This window comes from Pleurodeles waltl, chromosome 12 (assembly GCF_031143425.1).
Source record: "Pleurodeles waltl isolate 20211129_DDA chromosome 12, aPleWal1.hap1.20221129, whole genome shotgun sequence".
Taxonomy (NCBI): domain Eukaryota; kingdom Metazoa; phylum Chordata; class Amphibia; order Caudata; family Salamandridae; genus Pleurodeles; species Pleurodeles waltl.
The window spans coordinates 584,894,602-584,911,560 of record NC_090451.1 but is presented as its reverse complement, the minus strand read 5'-3'; positions in this window follow the sequence as shown (position 1 = coordinate 584,911,560).

Genomic DNA, 16,959 nt, shown 5'->3' with positions numbered 1-16,959 from the left:
TCGAAAAAAACGACGCAAATTCGGCGCAAACGGAGTATAAATATGCCCCCACATATTTCCAATAAAGCAACCATTAAGTATTAACAGTAATATGAAAGGTCTTGTGTTGCGAAAGAAAAGAGGTGAGAGCAAAGTTTGTCCCTTTTAATTAACAGTTGAGTTGTATTAGCATTTGCTCGATCCATTCTGTGATTATAACAGATCAGATTCCACCAAGCTACAACAGATATTTTCGTGGCATCTTTCCAATTAGAAGTTATAATTTGCAGTGACCTAGCAATGAGTAAATCAGCCAATTTATCAAGCAGTGATTGGGAATGCCAAATAAATGAGGCACTACCCAAAAAAAATGTAATATATTGAAAGTTACATTGATGGTCAAAATCTGATTGACTTTATCCCAAACTTGTTCCCAAAAAGTATGAACCGAAGGGCACTCAAAAAACATGTGCATATAATGGCTATTTTCTTTAGAGCACGACCAACACTTGCTGTCTGTAGTAAGTTTAAATTTATATAGATCTACAGGAGTATAGTACAACCTATTATAAAAGTAAAATAATGTTTGGGTTGTAGATGCTGAACAGGATGTTGTATGGAGTTTTGACCAAATTTGTTTTGATGTAGATATAGGAATGTTTTGATTGAAATCCTGCTCCCATGCTAATTCTATTTTAGACTTTGGTCTCACAAGACTGGTATGTGTAAGGGTTCTGTATCTAAAGGACGCTGGGACTTGTGAGGAAAAATTATGAGGCTGGGAAATAGGCTGTGTAGAAGCGGGAGTCTCCAAAGATTGAGATAACAAGTTATAGAGGATAGCAAAGAGAGTTTGGTATTGCACAGCGTAATAAGAGGAGATATGAAATGCCTGTTGAATATCTTGAAATTCAAGTACAGCATTATCTAAAATTAAAAGATCTAAAGTTATAATGCCTTTGTGAATCCACTCTTTCCAAGCTAAAGTTCTATTATGAAATTTAAGATCATTATTGTACCATATAGGAGTTTGCCTAAGGTTCTCATATGAAGAGTGAGAGGCAAGAAGTAATGGCTTGGCAATAGAAACAGAATGAGTTTTTATCAGAGAGAAAAGAAATTTAGGAGGTTTTAAAAGCCGAACTGCATCTCTAAATGTAAATGGTGTAATTTGTGAGTGCTCCAATTGACTCCATAGAGAGGTCCCGTTATGAAAAGTGGGAGAAAGGGACGACCATATTTGTTTTAAAACAAATGCAGAGTGATATCTTCTAAGGCACGGAAAATTTGCACCTCCGTTATCTCTAGGTTCCTGTAGTTTGATTAAAGATATACGAGATTTACGTTTGTTCCTAAATATTTCATAAATAATGTATTTATAGTTTTTAAAAAACTACAAGGAAGTTTAACTTGGAGCATAGATAAATAACAATTTAAAATGGGCAACAACATCATTTTAATTGTGGCCAATCTTCCCCACCAAGTTAAATAAAGAGGATACCATCTGTCAAGTAAATTCAAAATCTTTGACTCTACCACTTTGGGATTAGTTTGAATAGTGTCTTTAAGAGAGTTGGAATAGGATATGCCCAGGCATTTGATATGCTTAGAGTTCCACGTAAAACCAGTATCTTTAAACATGTCAGGTAGACAATAAGCATTTAATGGCAAAACCTCTGATTTGTTTACATTAAGCTTATAACCTGAGACACTTGAGTATTCTTGTAGTAAGTTAAAAAATTTCGGAATAGTCTTTTGAGGATTACAGATAAAAAGAAAAATGTTGTCAGCATGTGCTGTGAATTTAATCTCTGTGTCTTTATTCTTAAGACCATAAAAATCGGATGACCTACGTATTTTCTCTAGAAGGGGCTCAAGGGCTAATATACATAACAGAGGTGATAGAGGACAACCTTGTCTAGTACCTCTGTGCAGGGAGAAGTAATGGGATTGTTCACCATTGACTAAAATAGATGTAGAGGGTGAGGAGTATAAAATACTAATAAGTTTAATAATATGAGGACTAAAACCTTGCCATTTTAATGCTCCAAACATAAAATCCCAACAAACTCAATCAAAGGCTTTTTCAGCATCCAGAGTTATAGCAGCTATAGGGTCCCTGGACTTAGAAGCAAGATGGATAATACTGAGAAAAGTTCTAGAATTATCTGATATGTATCGCCCCTTAACAAAACCTGACTGATGAATGTCTATTAAGTCTGGGATAAAATGGTTAATCTGTAAGGCTAGGACTTTTGCAAAGATTTTACAATCAACATTAATAAGGGATATAGGTCTATAATTCCCACATTTGGATAAATCCTTATCCTTTTTAGGAATCGGTTGGTCAAAAACTTTATTCGGCAGTTGCCATAAAAGTGCAAACCAGAACACATATTACCGATCTATAAATAATGTAAAACACAATTAAAACTATAAAACAATTTCTAAGAACACCATATTAACATCCGATTTAAAACCCCTTGACAAATAGCAGATAAATATACTAAACATGATTAAGAAATAACAACAGCTCAAAAATACAGATATTATCTAAAATAGTAGACTTTCACTAAAATATACAAATTTAAAATAGAGTAGACCTTTTCCTAATACTTAAAGAAGCTGTAACAAAATCTAGTACATGATGACAGGTTTGAATATCTGACAGTCTCTGGAAATATAATAGAGCTTCCTTGTAGTGGATAGGTCTAAGGTGACATAAAATGGGTAGGATAAAAGCCTTTCTGGGAGCAGCGTATAGAGGGCAAAAAAGAAGAAAATGCGAGGTACTCTGATTTGACTTGGAATCACAGGGGCAGAATGGTAAATCCTTTTTCCAGAAACATGGTTCGGGGAAGGCTACCTTAAAATGAATTAGATTAAATCTAAAAAGTGTTAAAAGAGAAATTGTTCTAAAACTTGAAAACCAGGTCAAATAGGGTTCAAGGCATGGAGCAGTCGCAATCCGAGTATAGGGATCGAAGGATTTCAGTTTCAGGGAACTATAAAATCTCAAATCTGAAACATGCTCAGAATAAGTTGACTTCAAGACAGTCCGAGAATTTGTAGTTAACAAATGGGGTTCGTCAAACATATACCTGAGCCCTAGCTTCTCAAAGGAGTTTCGCAGAAACTTAAGCCAGGGAATCCTATTTGAATTGTCTAATTGTAGGCAGTCAGAAATGCAGTCTTGAACAAGTTTTGCCGCAGGGTTTAACCAGCATCTAATCCAGAGTAGTAGAGGAGCAATAGAGACCCTGCCCTCCAAAAAACACTGACCCATTTCTTCATGGCATGTGATATTTGCTGTACATTTTGGAACCATCAGTAATCTACGCAGGAATTTATTTTCAACACTCTGGAGAGAGGGAATTTTGTTATAGCCTCAAACTCCTGCCCCGTATAGGACTGCTGCAGCGCACTTGGAGTTATAGAGTGTTTTCATCTGTGTAGGGGGTCTGTGGCCTAGTTTACTAGTAAAGCGAAAAATCGCTTCGTTATTCCTTGTCAGCTGTTGAAGCTTGAAGTTAATATGTGTCTTCCAGGACAGAGAGGAACTCATATGCAAGCCTAAATAACAAAAATTATTCACCTTGTTTAAAATATGTCCTCCCATAATAAATTGTTTAGACTTTGTGTTAAGTGGGCCACATGTCATAACAAAAGTCTTGGGATAGTTTACTTTCAGATCAAGGTTCAACATAAAATTGTAAAATAGGTCCAAAAGTCCCTGTAAACCATTTGCGGTACGAGCAATTAAAACTGCATCATCAGGATATAATAAAACTGGGAATGATCTCTGGCCCATCTTTGGTACATCCTTTGCATGTTTTACTAGCGAATAATAGAGCCCATTAATGTAGATCAAAAAAATAAAGGGTGCTAAGATACATCCCTGTCTTACACCCCTTGTTGACGGAATGGGAGAAGTTCTCTGCCCATGTGAACCAGTCTGAACAGAAACCGTTAAATCTGTAGGTAGCCGTTTAATAAGCTCCAAAAAGGGACGCATCACAGCCTAAAGCTCCTAGGGTTTGCCATAGCTTTGACCTATTAACCATATCAAAGGCACTAGTTAGATCAATAAATGCCATATGAATGGACTCTATTTTGACTATCACATATTTACTGAGTATCAGATGCAGATTTAAAACTTGCTCAACTGTACCTACACCGGGTCTAAAACCAAATTGAATAGGGGATAAAATCTGGCCCTCAGTCACCCAATCTTCTAAACGGGATAAGATCACGATTCTTTGCCGTTGAATCAATAAGGGAAATTGGTCTGTAACAGGAAGGATCTTGTCTGTTTCCTTTTTTAAAAATGGGAACAATAATAGCCGATTTCCATGAGAAATTACTATTTACCGCGCTATTCAGCACATTTGTAACTAGCGGGCCCCAAAGGTCAATTTCAGATTTAAAAAGATCAGCGGGAACCCCATCAGGGACAGGAGCCTTTTCCCTGCCCTGATCGATTGATGGCACTTAAGTCCTCATGGAGATCAAAGGTAATATCTAAGGCCTTAGTATTAGGGTCTAAAATAGAATGTGCTATAGGATTATCTTCTATATACAGGTTCTCATTATTTTCTGGACAAAAGCCTTTTCTAAAATGAGTTACCCAGGCGTCCTCGGCAATAAGACAATCATCGGCCTTAGTATTATTATCTGAGAAGTAAGAGTGATTTATCACTTTCCAAAATTTGGAAGAATCCTTCAGCTCAGAGGCAGTCAAAAGTTCATCCCAGGCCTTAGACCTAATTTCCAATTTCCTTTTTTCAAGGGCGGCCTTGTAATTGGCTCTTGCTAGTTTAGCTAGTTGGCAGGAGAAGGGAACTGCTTTGAGAGCATCTTTAAGTTTCTTATGGGCAGATGAGCACTCAGAGTCAAACCATCTGTGGGCCACTGGCCCCTTCAAGGGCCTGTCCACCACCAAAGCTCGCAAAATATCAGTACTTAAAGATTCAAATTCGCAAACTATACATTCAGGAGCTAGCTACTGGGACAAACACATGTGAATAGAGTCTGACCTACTTTTAACAATTTCATGATTAAACATTTTAGGATCTATTTTGTACCATTTTAAGCGTAAACCACAATTTGGATTACAAACAGTAGTAGCTCTCAAACTTTTATTCATAGGAACCTGGTTAATTTTTAAATCCAAGTTAATTCTAAGGGTATTATGGTCACTGGCACAGTGAGGCGTGATCTTAAATTCTTGAATTAAATAAAAATCAGAGGAGCCAATAAGTATAAAATCAATAATACTCCCCTTCAAATTCCCTGTGAAAGTTGGTATTTTATAGGCGTCAGCAGCCAGTTTCTCTGTAACATGAACCAGATCAAACGTACAAATAAAAAGATTTAGAGCATCTCCTTCAGTAGTATGATTGAAATGAATTAATGACTCTCTACCCTCAGCAGGGAAAGCGCACAAGTCCATGTGTTCCTTGCTAAACAGAGGAGTATTGAAATCGCCCACCCATAGAGTAATTAGATCACTATTCTGCAAAACATTTGATGAATCTATAAGGTCCATTATCTCCTCCAAGTGACCCATAAGGAGACCCTGAGGAATATTATTATAAAAATGTAAAATTAAGATATCTTTTTGTCCGCTAATAGAAACTAAAACAACCATGAAGTAAGGGGAAGACCAGATTAAGGACACGTTTAAAAGCGGGAGATGTAAGGAAACAAGAACTAAAAGGCCACCACGTGCTCTCCCCATTTGGGAAGTTATTGCCGGCTGCCACAGAGAAGTAAAACCATTCAAAAGGAACGTGTCTTTAGACCAGGTCTCCTGTAGACAAACTATGTCATAAGAAGAAATAAAGCTCCTCCAATCCAAATTGTCAGTTTTGGATCGCAACCCTGCTATATTCCAGCTTAGCAGGGTTAGTGGTCTAGACCCAGGACATGGAGTTAAAACTCTAGTATTTATAAGAGTTAGTGAGTCCAATACAGGCATTTCTGTGTCCCAAATACATTCATTGTGAACATTTCCGGCTTTTGGTCTCTCCGTATTAGAGGAACAAGGGTAGACCAAAGCTGTCAGTCAATAGTTTTCGTCAAGATGGTTAAGAGCCGAAAACCAGTTGCTAGTGGGTACGTTTACCTGTAATTGGGACCTTTCTTGGTCAGGTCTAAGGATACTTTGATTAGTAACAATGCGTTTTGATAGGAGCGTGGGGTCATAAAATTGACACAGGGGATGTATTTGAATCCTGTTACATGACCTATTACATTGTTCCGAGTTGGTCAAAAGATAGTCCACTGAACGAGGATTTGCAAAATTTAGAACAACATAATCTCCCTCCTCCATTTTCTTTGAATATCCAACCCTCCTCACTCTACGGGCCATAAGAATCTTGTCATTATGTAAAAATTAGATTTAATGTTGGATTTCAACCAGTGGCCAGCTTTCCTAATTAGGGATACAGTATCTTCTTGTTTGGAACTCTCCAAAGGGGGAACATTTGAGAGAAACAAAACATACGGATTGCAATCAGGAGGTAGATGTAAGAATCTACGTGACTTGTAAATTTAATTGGTCCCATGTCTTGCAACCTAGAGGAGTGAACTTCCCTTGACAACCCCTGTAAAGGGTCGTCAGCTGAAATTTCTTGGCCAGGAACAGCCTGTAAGTCAAGCGAAGGATTACTTGCTCCTTGAAATCCTGGCTTGGAAAAATTAGATAAAATGCTGGTCACGTCATTACAAAAGCAATCAAGCTTCCTAGTGATCAGAGTGATAAGTTTCGCCTCTAAAGTTGCACAAAAAGATTTGAGTGTCAAGTCTATAATACTAGAAAAGACTTCAGGGGCATCCTTGTTCAGAAGACGTTCAGGGGAGGAAACCAAGGAGACTGGGGCTTTGACACTTAAGGCCGGGAGGGTGGATAAACTCTTTTTGGGGCCCAAGGCCTTTTTTATATTTTTGGGCCTTTTCCCGGCTCTCCTCTTCTTCGAAGGAGGAGAATCGGCCTGAGAACAGGAGCTTTCTAGAGATGGGATAACTAATGGGGTAGAAGAATTGATTCGATCAGTGGGTGGGAGTATATCGTTGCCCGATTGTCTAATACTCGAAGGCAAGATCGGTGGTAAAGGACCAGTTCTTTGAGTAGTGGTTATGTGAACAATAGGTTCCAAAGGGGGGTGCTGTACAGTGCTTTGGACAGCCCCAATCCTTTCTTCTACTTGTTCTAATTCAGATTCAATAGCCCCCATCACAGAGGATAAATAACTAGTAATGGAGGACTGGAGAGAGCTGTGCCCGCTTTCCCCCTTTTGCACATTGTTCTTTCTTTTCCCCATTAAAGATAATGGTCTCACACAGTACCTTTCATAGCTTCCGGAAGAAAATACCGCAGGCGGGAGGAAGAGACGTTAGGGGGGGGCCCAGCCCAGCCTCATCCTGTCGATGACGGGCGAAGGACGGGCCCGCCCTTGGCCCGGGCGCCGCCCGCACGCGTCCCGCTAGGCGGGAGCGCAAGGTTGAATTTAAAGGGCTCCTGCCCTGTCAGCTGCTGCCGCCGCCCTCTGAAAGCGCGTCCCGTGAGGCGGGAGCGCAACGTTGAAATTAAAGGGCTCCTGCCCTGTCAGCTGCTGCCGCCGCCCTCTGAAAGTGCGTCCCGCGAAGCGTGACCGCAAGGTTGAAATTAAAGGGCTCCTGCCCTGTCAGCTGCTGCCGCCTCCCTCTGAAAGCGCGTCCCACGAAGCAGGAGCGCAAGGTTGAAATTAAAGGGCTCCTGCCCTGTCAGCTGCTGCCGCCGCCCTCTGAAAGCGCGTCCCCTTTTCAGGAATCAAACACAACATAGCTTCAGAAAAAGTGCCCTTTGCTTGATCTTGTGATATGAAATATTGTATAAGTGTTAATAACTTTGAAACTAAACTAGATGCAAAAGTTGAATAAACTTCAATTGAAAAGCCATCGGGGCCAGGGGCCTTATCTTTAGGAAGTTTGGTAATGGCATTTTTAATTTCTGTTTCAGATAAGTCAGAGTCTAATAGTGACAAATCTACTTTTTGTTTCAAAGGAATAGAGTGGAAGAAGGTATCTACTTCAGTCATATTAGGAGTATTTTCGGGAGTATATAATGTAGTATAATAGTCAGTAAAGCATTTGAGGATTTTTGAATCGTTAGTGTGTCTGTTTCCAAATGTGTCTGTGATAACAGTAATTTTAGACTTTTGTTTTTTGATCTTTAAATAATTTGCCAATAGTTTACCCGCTTTATTTTTCCCCCCATAAAAGTTTGAATTTATTTTGAGTAGAATTCCACATGCACTTTCCAAGGAATGCTTATTGTATTGTAATTTAGCATCAATCAACCTGGGTAAGGTATCTGGTTTGTTAGATGAGAAATATTCATGCTCAAGACACTTTGGGGGTGATTTTAACCTTGGCGGACGGCGGGGGCCGTCCGCCAAGGTACCGCCGTGAAATGACCGCACCGCGGTCAAAAGACCGCGGCGGCCATTTAAACATTTCCGCTGGGCCGGCGGGCGCTCTCCGAAAGAGCGCCCGCCGGCCCAGCAGAAATGCCCCTGCAACGAGGACGCCGACTCAGAATTGAGCCGGCGTAGTTGCAGGGGTGCGACGGGTGCAGTTGCACCCGTCGCGTATTTCAGTGTCTGCAAAGCAGACACTGAAATACTTTGCGGGGCCCTCTTACTGGGGCCCCTGCAGTGCCCATGCCATTGGCATGGGCACTGCAGGGGCCCCCGGGGGCCCCGGGGGCCCCACGGCACCCCCTACTGCCATGAAACCCGCCATGAACAGGATGGCGGTAGGGGGTGTCTGAATCCCCATGGCGGCGGAGCGCGTTCCGCCGCCATGGAGGATTCAATGGGGCAGCGGTAAACCGGCGGGAGACCGCCGGTTTACCCTTTCTGACCGCGGCTGAACCGCCGCGGTCAGAATGCCCTCGGGAGCACCGCCAGCCTGTTGGCGGTGCTCCCGTGGTCGGTGACCCTGGCGGTCACCGGCCGCCAGGGTCAGAATGACCCCCTTTATTTGTGTGAGCAATTGAGAGGAAATTTTAGATTTTTCTTTCTTTTTAGTGGCAACATAATCTATGATAAAGCCTCGAGCAGTAGCCTTAAATGCATCCCATATAAAATTCATCTGAGTATCAGAAGGTAAATTGTGCATACAAAATTCTATAGAAAACATTGTAAATCGTTCAGTAAATAAACAATCTTGCAATAAAGTATTATTAAACCTCTAGTGAATAGAAAAGGAGGAATTTCCTGGAAGGTTCATATCAATAATTACTGGGGCGTGATCTGATAAAAGAATAGACCCAATGTCAGCATGTGAAATTGTTTATAAAACATTTTGTGTAGCAAATATAAAATCTGTTCTAGAATATGAGTTATGTACTGGAGAATAAAACTTGAATTCTAATACATCTGGATGAGCAATTCTCCATATATCACGTAAGCCTCTGGAGGAGACTGCTTGATGAAATGTTTTTTGCATTTTATTAGGGTATAACAAGTTTGAGAGCGACGATCTACAAAAGGATCCATAAGTTGATTGCAATCACCTCCTACCACAAGATTTTCAGAGTTGCAAGATAGTAATAAAGAAGAAAAATTAACCCAAAATTGAGGCTCTACTCCAGTTGGACCATAAACATTGCAAATGGAACACAGCATACCATTAATCTTAACTGTCAGTAAAATCCATCTACCTATAACATCTTTAATCTCCTCCACAACTTGCATCTGTAAAGATCTATGAAACAAAATTATTACCCCATTCTTATTATGAGCTGCAGAGGAACCGAAAACATGACCAACCCAATTTCTATTTAGACTTTTAAAGTCCTGCTCTTTAAGATGTGTTTCTTGTACAAGAGCAACTTGACAATTCAATTTAGAGAGATGTTGGAGCACTCTTTGTTTCTTAACTGGATTACGTAAGCCCTTAACATTCCATGAGATAATACGAAGACTGGTCATTTAAATAATAGCAGACATCTAGACAACAGAACCTTACCGAAACCTAAGAGACAAACAACATGTGAATCATAAAAGAAGGTGGAAGGGAAAATTATGAACATATATCTAAGTGAGGTTACGTGTTGATACCAATCTTGCATTGTAAGGCATAAAAAATAATAAAAGAAGAGAGAAAGGTAGAAAGAGAAGGAGAAAATACAAGAGAGAAAGAAAAGAAATGAGGTAGCAAAAGCACCCATTGATAAAACAAAAAAAAGATGACAAAAAGCCAAGAAGCTTCAGTCATAATTGTCTTAAAAAGAAGAAAAGTATTTTGCATGGGAGAAAGGGAGGAGCAAGAAAAAAAAAAAAAGAGGCCAATCAGCAACAGTACCCCCGAGGAACTACAATAATTGGATAACAAGAGGGAGGAGAAACGATGAAACAGACCAATTACATTACAATATGAACAACTGACGACGTGACTTACCAACAAGGGAAAGAACACTATGATGTTGAGATATACAGGAATTATAGACACAATTGGAAAGGGGATTTTCTCAACTTGAGATTTCAGCGGTTGAAATATCTGTAAAGAAGAAATAAATAATGTAAGGATTTCACATTAACCAGTCAAGTCTTGCTAAGTTCCATTGCCTCCCCTTTATGAGTATATATAAACTGTTTCAGATCAGAGGGATTTTCAAAAGTAGATGTTCTGTCCTTGAAGATAACCTTAAAGAAACAAGGGTGAATAAGATCAAATCTAGCATTTATAGATCTTAAAGCTGGTCGGAGATCCAGAAATTCCTTCCTTCGTTTGGCTGTTGCCATGGCCACATCCTGGCTAAAGAAAATCTTTTGGCCCGACCACAATATTTGTTTACGTTGTTTGGTGGCAGTTAAAACAGTCATAAAATCTGAGTATTGTAGAAAGAAGGTGATAATTCCTCTTGGTTTTGATGTAGAAGGGGGACCAACACGATGAGCTCTCTGAATGTTGAGAACAGTAGTATTCTGTAGACCAACAATCTTTGGAATATGAGTTTGCAAGAATGTTATCAAATCTTGGCCTTCTGAGCCTTCCGGAATGCCATAAATGTGAAGATTGTTTCATCGATTACGATTTTTCAAATCCTCTGTCTGTTTTTTTAGTAGTATGACTTCCTTAGTCAGATTGTCAACCTTAGTAGTAGTATCCTGTATGTCACTGATCCTCTGTTCCACCTCAGAAAGTCTAGAATCCAGACGTGACCATTTCTCTTCAATTCACTGTAATGCAATATTTGTCTCCATAACAAAGGGCTTTATTAACTTAAGCTCATCCATAATGTCATCTAATGTGAGAGGCAATGGAGACTTAGTTGGAGATGCAGGGTCTTTTTTAACTCTTTTGTGGCCCCCGGAGTCTTTACGACCGTTAGAATTAGAAACAGAGGATACAGATATTTTTGAAGTGTGAGGAGATTCCATTTCAGCAACACAGTGTATATTTAATACAGTAGTTTAGTTGATGTTACTGCAACGTCGATTAGGTCACCTCAGAGGGCAAAAATTGAAAATTATATTAGAAACTCCTGAATAAAATATCAATAATACCTTCAAAAATGACATCCAAGAGTGTCAAAAAAGTGTTAAGTTCTTCACATTAGTCAAAATAACCAAAAGATAAAAAAGAAAACATTTTGAAGCAAATGAAAAAATAATCCTCTCAAAATGGCGGCCGCATTCTTGTCAGAAAGGGAGCAGCAGGTTAAAAAGTTAAAACTCTCTAAAATACCACAGTTTAAAAAAAATAAAAAAATGTCACCATACTGCTCCCTGCACGTTCCAACATCAAAGGCTGGAAAAAAAGGTGTCATCCGTCAAAAATGCCTCCTTCCGGAATGAAACGTCCTCGGCAGCTCGGGAGCGTCGTTACCGAGCGTCCATCTTTACTGCTCCGGCGCGCGATCTCCCACATGGTGTAGTTTGACTTTGTCAATGGAGACAAAACGATTTTCGTTGTCACTGGCCAACAGTGGTAGAATAACAGTTCTTGCACCGTGTATCCCTTATACAGGGACTGGTGCTCAATAAGGAGGGCCAAATTCCTTTTTCACTGCAACCTTCTCACGTACAAGATCCACAACTCTGGGAATCCAGCCAGTAGATGTTACAGGCACATCCTTAATTCCTGTGGAGGCGGCACTTGTGGAAGAATTATTGTCACGGAACTGTTGCAATTCCTGTAAGACAGTGACACGTTCATTTATGTCAAAAGGTGTTTCTGCTGTCTCCACGCCAGGACCATCAAGATCCGGAACATACATTTGAGTTCTGAACAGGCACTCATATGAAGTACGACCCCCCAGGGACCTTCTTGGTAGAATATTTAGTGCTCTCTGGACTCCAAACAGGTGGTTAGCCAACTATGATCCGTACCTAAGACTCTGGCTGTTAAGGATTGCTTTAAATCGCGGTTTAATCACTCCACAACACTATTTCCCTCAGGAATGGAGACGAGTACTGGAGTTGGACCCCCAACGAAGCCATGGAGTCCCTGAATGCCCTTGAGGCGAAAGCAGGGCTCTGGTCCGAATGGAAATCCGCAACAGTATATGTACCGATAAAGACTCGCAAATCTTTAATAACAGTCCTAGCGTCAGCCGAGCGTTGTGGCCATACCCATACAAATATTGAGCATGAATCAACAATGACTAAAATATATTTGTATGCACTATCAGGTGTTAAGGGACCACAGTGGTCCAAGTAGGTCCGAGGGTAGGTCGCTCCCCCTGCCGCTGCAGCTCCACCAGCCCAGGCTCCTGACACCTCCCAGCAAGACCTGCTAAAACAGTAAGGACTCCCCCCACCCAGCCCCTCGCCCAGCCCCGCGCTACTCACCTCTTTTCCTGTACCTCTATCTTCTGCCTTCCGCTCTCTCCTCCAACCTCTCTCCGCACCTCTGCTGTCCTCTCACCCTTCGCTCTCTGCTCCTCTTCTGCAGCCCACTTGCTGCGTGTTCTGCTCTTCCTCGGCCCCGCTCCTCTTCCTCACCGCGTTCTCTTCCTGCTTCTTTCTTCATCCATGCTCTTCTTTCTCCTCTGCACCCCGTCTTGCGTGTTCTTTCTTCTTCTGTGTTCTTCATCTGTTTTCTTCATCTGTGTTCTTCATCTGTGTTCTTCATCTGTGTTCTTCTTTCTCCTCTGCACCCCGACCTGCGTGTGCTTTCTTCTTTCTTCATCTGTGTTCTTCATCTGTGTTCTTCATCTGTGTTTTTCATCTGTGTTCTTCTTTCTCCTCTGCACCCCGACCTGCGTGTTCTTTCTTCTTTCTTCATCTGTGTTCTTCATCTGTGGTCTTCATCTGTGTTTTTCATCTGTGTTCTTCATCTGTGTTCTTCTTTCTCCTCTGCACCCCGACCTGCGTGTTCTTCTCCTCCGCTGTACTTTTCTCTGCGTGTCCCTTTTCTTCCTCTGTGGCCTCTCCTCATCTTCTGTACGCTTCCCCTCTGCTTCTCAGGTCTCTCCTCTTCTGCCTGACTCTTCTTCTTGACTCCTCTCTCTTCTCTCTTGACTCTTCTCTCCTCTTCTTCTTTACTCTTCTTCTTGACTCTTCTCTCTTCTGTTCTTGACTCTTCTCTCTTCTGTTCTTGACTCTTCTCTCTTCTGTTCTTGACTCTTCTCTCCTCTCCTCTCCTCTTCTGTTTCTTCCTTACTCCCCTCCACCTCTGTAACCCCCCCTCTCCTATCTTTTCTCCCCTCCCCTCTACCTGACCCCCCCACCCTCCACTTTCCCTCCACCACCTCCTGCTCGGCCCCGCCCCCCCTGCTCCCATTCGTCGCCCCCTCCTGCCCCCCGCCCCCAGCTGACCCCTCCTCCCCCCCTCCTCCCTCTTATGGCAAGCCCGTCTGCGCCCGTCCGCGCCAGGACCGCGCCCAGCGCCACGACCCCTGGCCCCCAGCACCCCCAAACCCTGCAGCACCGCTACGACCCCAACACCCTCCACGCCCTCAACCCCGGGCGCTCCAGTACCTGCTTCCAAGCCAACCCTAAACGCACCCATGGACCCTTCGCATGCCTCACCTGCAAACTCACCTTCCACCACGAATCCACCCCACCCGCCAGCCCACGCGCCAACAACCACCTCAAATGCATCCTGATCAACGCACGCTCTGTCCACAAGCACGCCGTTGAACTATGGGACCTCCTGGACTCCACCGCACCGGACGTCGCCTTCATCACTGAGACCTGGATGAACGCCTCTTCGGCCCCCGACATCGCCATAGCCATCCCCGACGGCTACAAGATCTCCAGGAGAGACCGCACCAACCAAGTCGGTGGAGGAATCGCCATTGTCTTCAAGGACTCCATCAACGTCACCCCCTCCACCGAAGACACCCCCCTCGCTGCCGAACACCTGCACTTCCAGATCCACACCGACCCCAGGACCACCCTCAGAGGAACTGTCATCTACAGACCCCTTGGACCACGCGCCCTCTTCCGCGACTCTATCACTGACTTCATCTCCCCGCATGCCCTTGCCTCGCCGGACTACATCCTCCTCAGCGACCTCAACTTCCACCTGGAACAGAACAACGACCCCAACACCACCGCCCTGCTCGACAACCTCGCCAACCTCGGTCTCAAGCAACTGGTGAACACCCCCACCCACATTGCCGGACACACGCTCAACCCAATCTTCTCCGCCAGCAACCATGTATCCTTCAGCCACTCCTCCGTAATACACTGGACCGACCACAGATGTGTCCACTTCACCTTCCGACGCGAGACTCGCCACCTCCGCACACAACCCATCACACGCAGACATTGGAACAAAATCCCTGCGGAACAGCTTCTCTCCACTCTCAGCGACAGCCAACCCACCTTCTCCACCGACCCCAACGACGCAGCCCTCAGCCTCACGCATTGGATCACCAACTGCGCAGACAACCTTGCACCCCTCAGACGTCTCCCAAGACAGACCAACACCAGGAAACCTCTTTGGTTCACAGACACCCTCAAGGAATCTAAAAAAACCTGCCGCACCCTTGAGAAAGCCTGGCGCAAGGACCACACCGCAGAAAACATGTCTGCCCTCAAAAACGCCACCCGCGAACACCACCAACTGCTCCGCGCCACCAAAAGAACTTCCTTCACAGACAGACTGGACAAGAACATCCACAACACAAAGAACTCTTCAACATTGTCAAAGAGCTCTCCAATCCCAATGCCAATGCCAACGCCATCACGCCCTCACAAGAACTCTGCAACTCCCTCACCTCCTTCTTCCATCGTAAGATCACCGACCTACACGACAGCTTCGGACACCAGACACAGCCAACCACCACAGAACCTACAATCCCAGCCATCACCCTCAACGCCTGGACTCACATCAGCACGGAAGAGACCAAAGCTACCATGAACTCCATCCACTCCGGCGCCCCCTCGGACCCCTGCCAACACTTCATCTTAAACAAAGCCGACGACATCATTGCCCCGCATCTCCAGACCATCATCAACAGCTCGTTTGCTTCTGCCACCTTCCCCGAGAGCTGGAAACACGCGGAAGTCAATGCCCTACTGAAGAAACCTACGGCAGACCCCAGCGACCTGAAAAACTTCCGCCCCATCTCGCTCCTCCCCTTCCCTGCCAAAGTCATAGAGAAGACCGTCAACAAGCAACTTACCAACTTCCTTGAAGACAACAACCTTCTCGACCCCTCTCAGTCCGGATTCGGAGCCAATCACAGCACAGAAACCGCCCTCATCTCAGTCACAGACGACATCAGAACTCTGATGGACAACGGAGAAACAGTCGACCTCGACCTCTCGGCTGCCTACGACACCGTCTGCCACCGAACCCTAATATCCCTCCTCCGCTCCACCGGTATCCAAGGACAGGCCCTGGAATGGATCACCTCCTTCCTCTCCAACCGATCCCAAAGAATCTACCTCCCACCGTTCCGCTCAGACCCCACCGAGATCATCTGCGGCGTCCCACAAGGCTCCTCGCTCAGCCCGACTCTCTTCAATGTCTACATGAGCCCCCTCGCCGACATCGTACGCAAACGCAACATCAACATCACATCCTACGCCGATGACACTCAGCTGATACTTTCCCTCACCAAGGACCCCACCAGCGCCAAGACCAACCTGCAAGATGGAATGAAAGACGTCGCAGAATGGATGAAACTCAGCCGTCTGAAACTGAACTCAGACAAAACGGAAGTCCTCATCCTCGGAAACACCCCGTCCGCCTGGGACGACTCCTGGTGGCCCACGGCCCTTGGCACCGCACCAACCCCCTCAGACCACGCACGCAACCTCGGATTCATCCTGGACCAACTTCTCACCATGACCAAACAACTCAATTCCGTATCATCTTCCTAATTCCTCACCCTCTGCATGCTCCGAAAGATCTTCCGTTGGATCTCCGCCAACACCAGAAAGACTGTGACCCACGCCCTTGTCACGAGCCGCCTGGACTACGGTAACACCCTATACGCAGGAACCACCGCTAAACTCCAGAAACGTCTGCAGCGAATACAAAACGCCTCCGCCCGCCTCGTCCTCGACATACCCCGCAACAGCCACATCTCCGGCCACCTGAGACACCTGCACTGGCTTCCCGTCAACAGAAGGATCACCTTCCGGCTCCTCACCCACGCACACAAAGCCCTCCACAACAAGGGACCCGATTACCTCAACCGTTGCCTCAGCTTCTACACGCCCACCCGCCAACTTCGCTCTGCCAACCTCGCACTCGCCGCCGTCCCCCGCATCCGCCGCACCACGGCAGTTGGGAAATCCTTCTCCTACCTGGCAGCAAAGACATGGAATTCCCTCCCCACCAACCTCAGGACCACCCAGGACCACCTCGCATTCAGGAGGCAACTCAAGACCTGGCTCTTCGAGCAGCAGTAATTCCCCCTCCCCCTAGCGCCTTGAGACCCTCACGGGTGAGTAGCGCGCTTTATAAATTTTGTTGATTTGATTTGATTTGAAGTACACACATTGTAATGGTTTGTTTGAAATT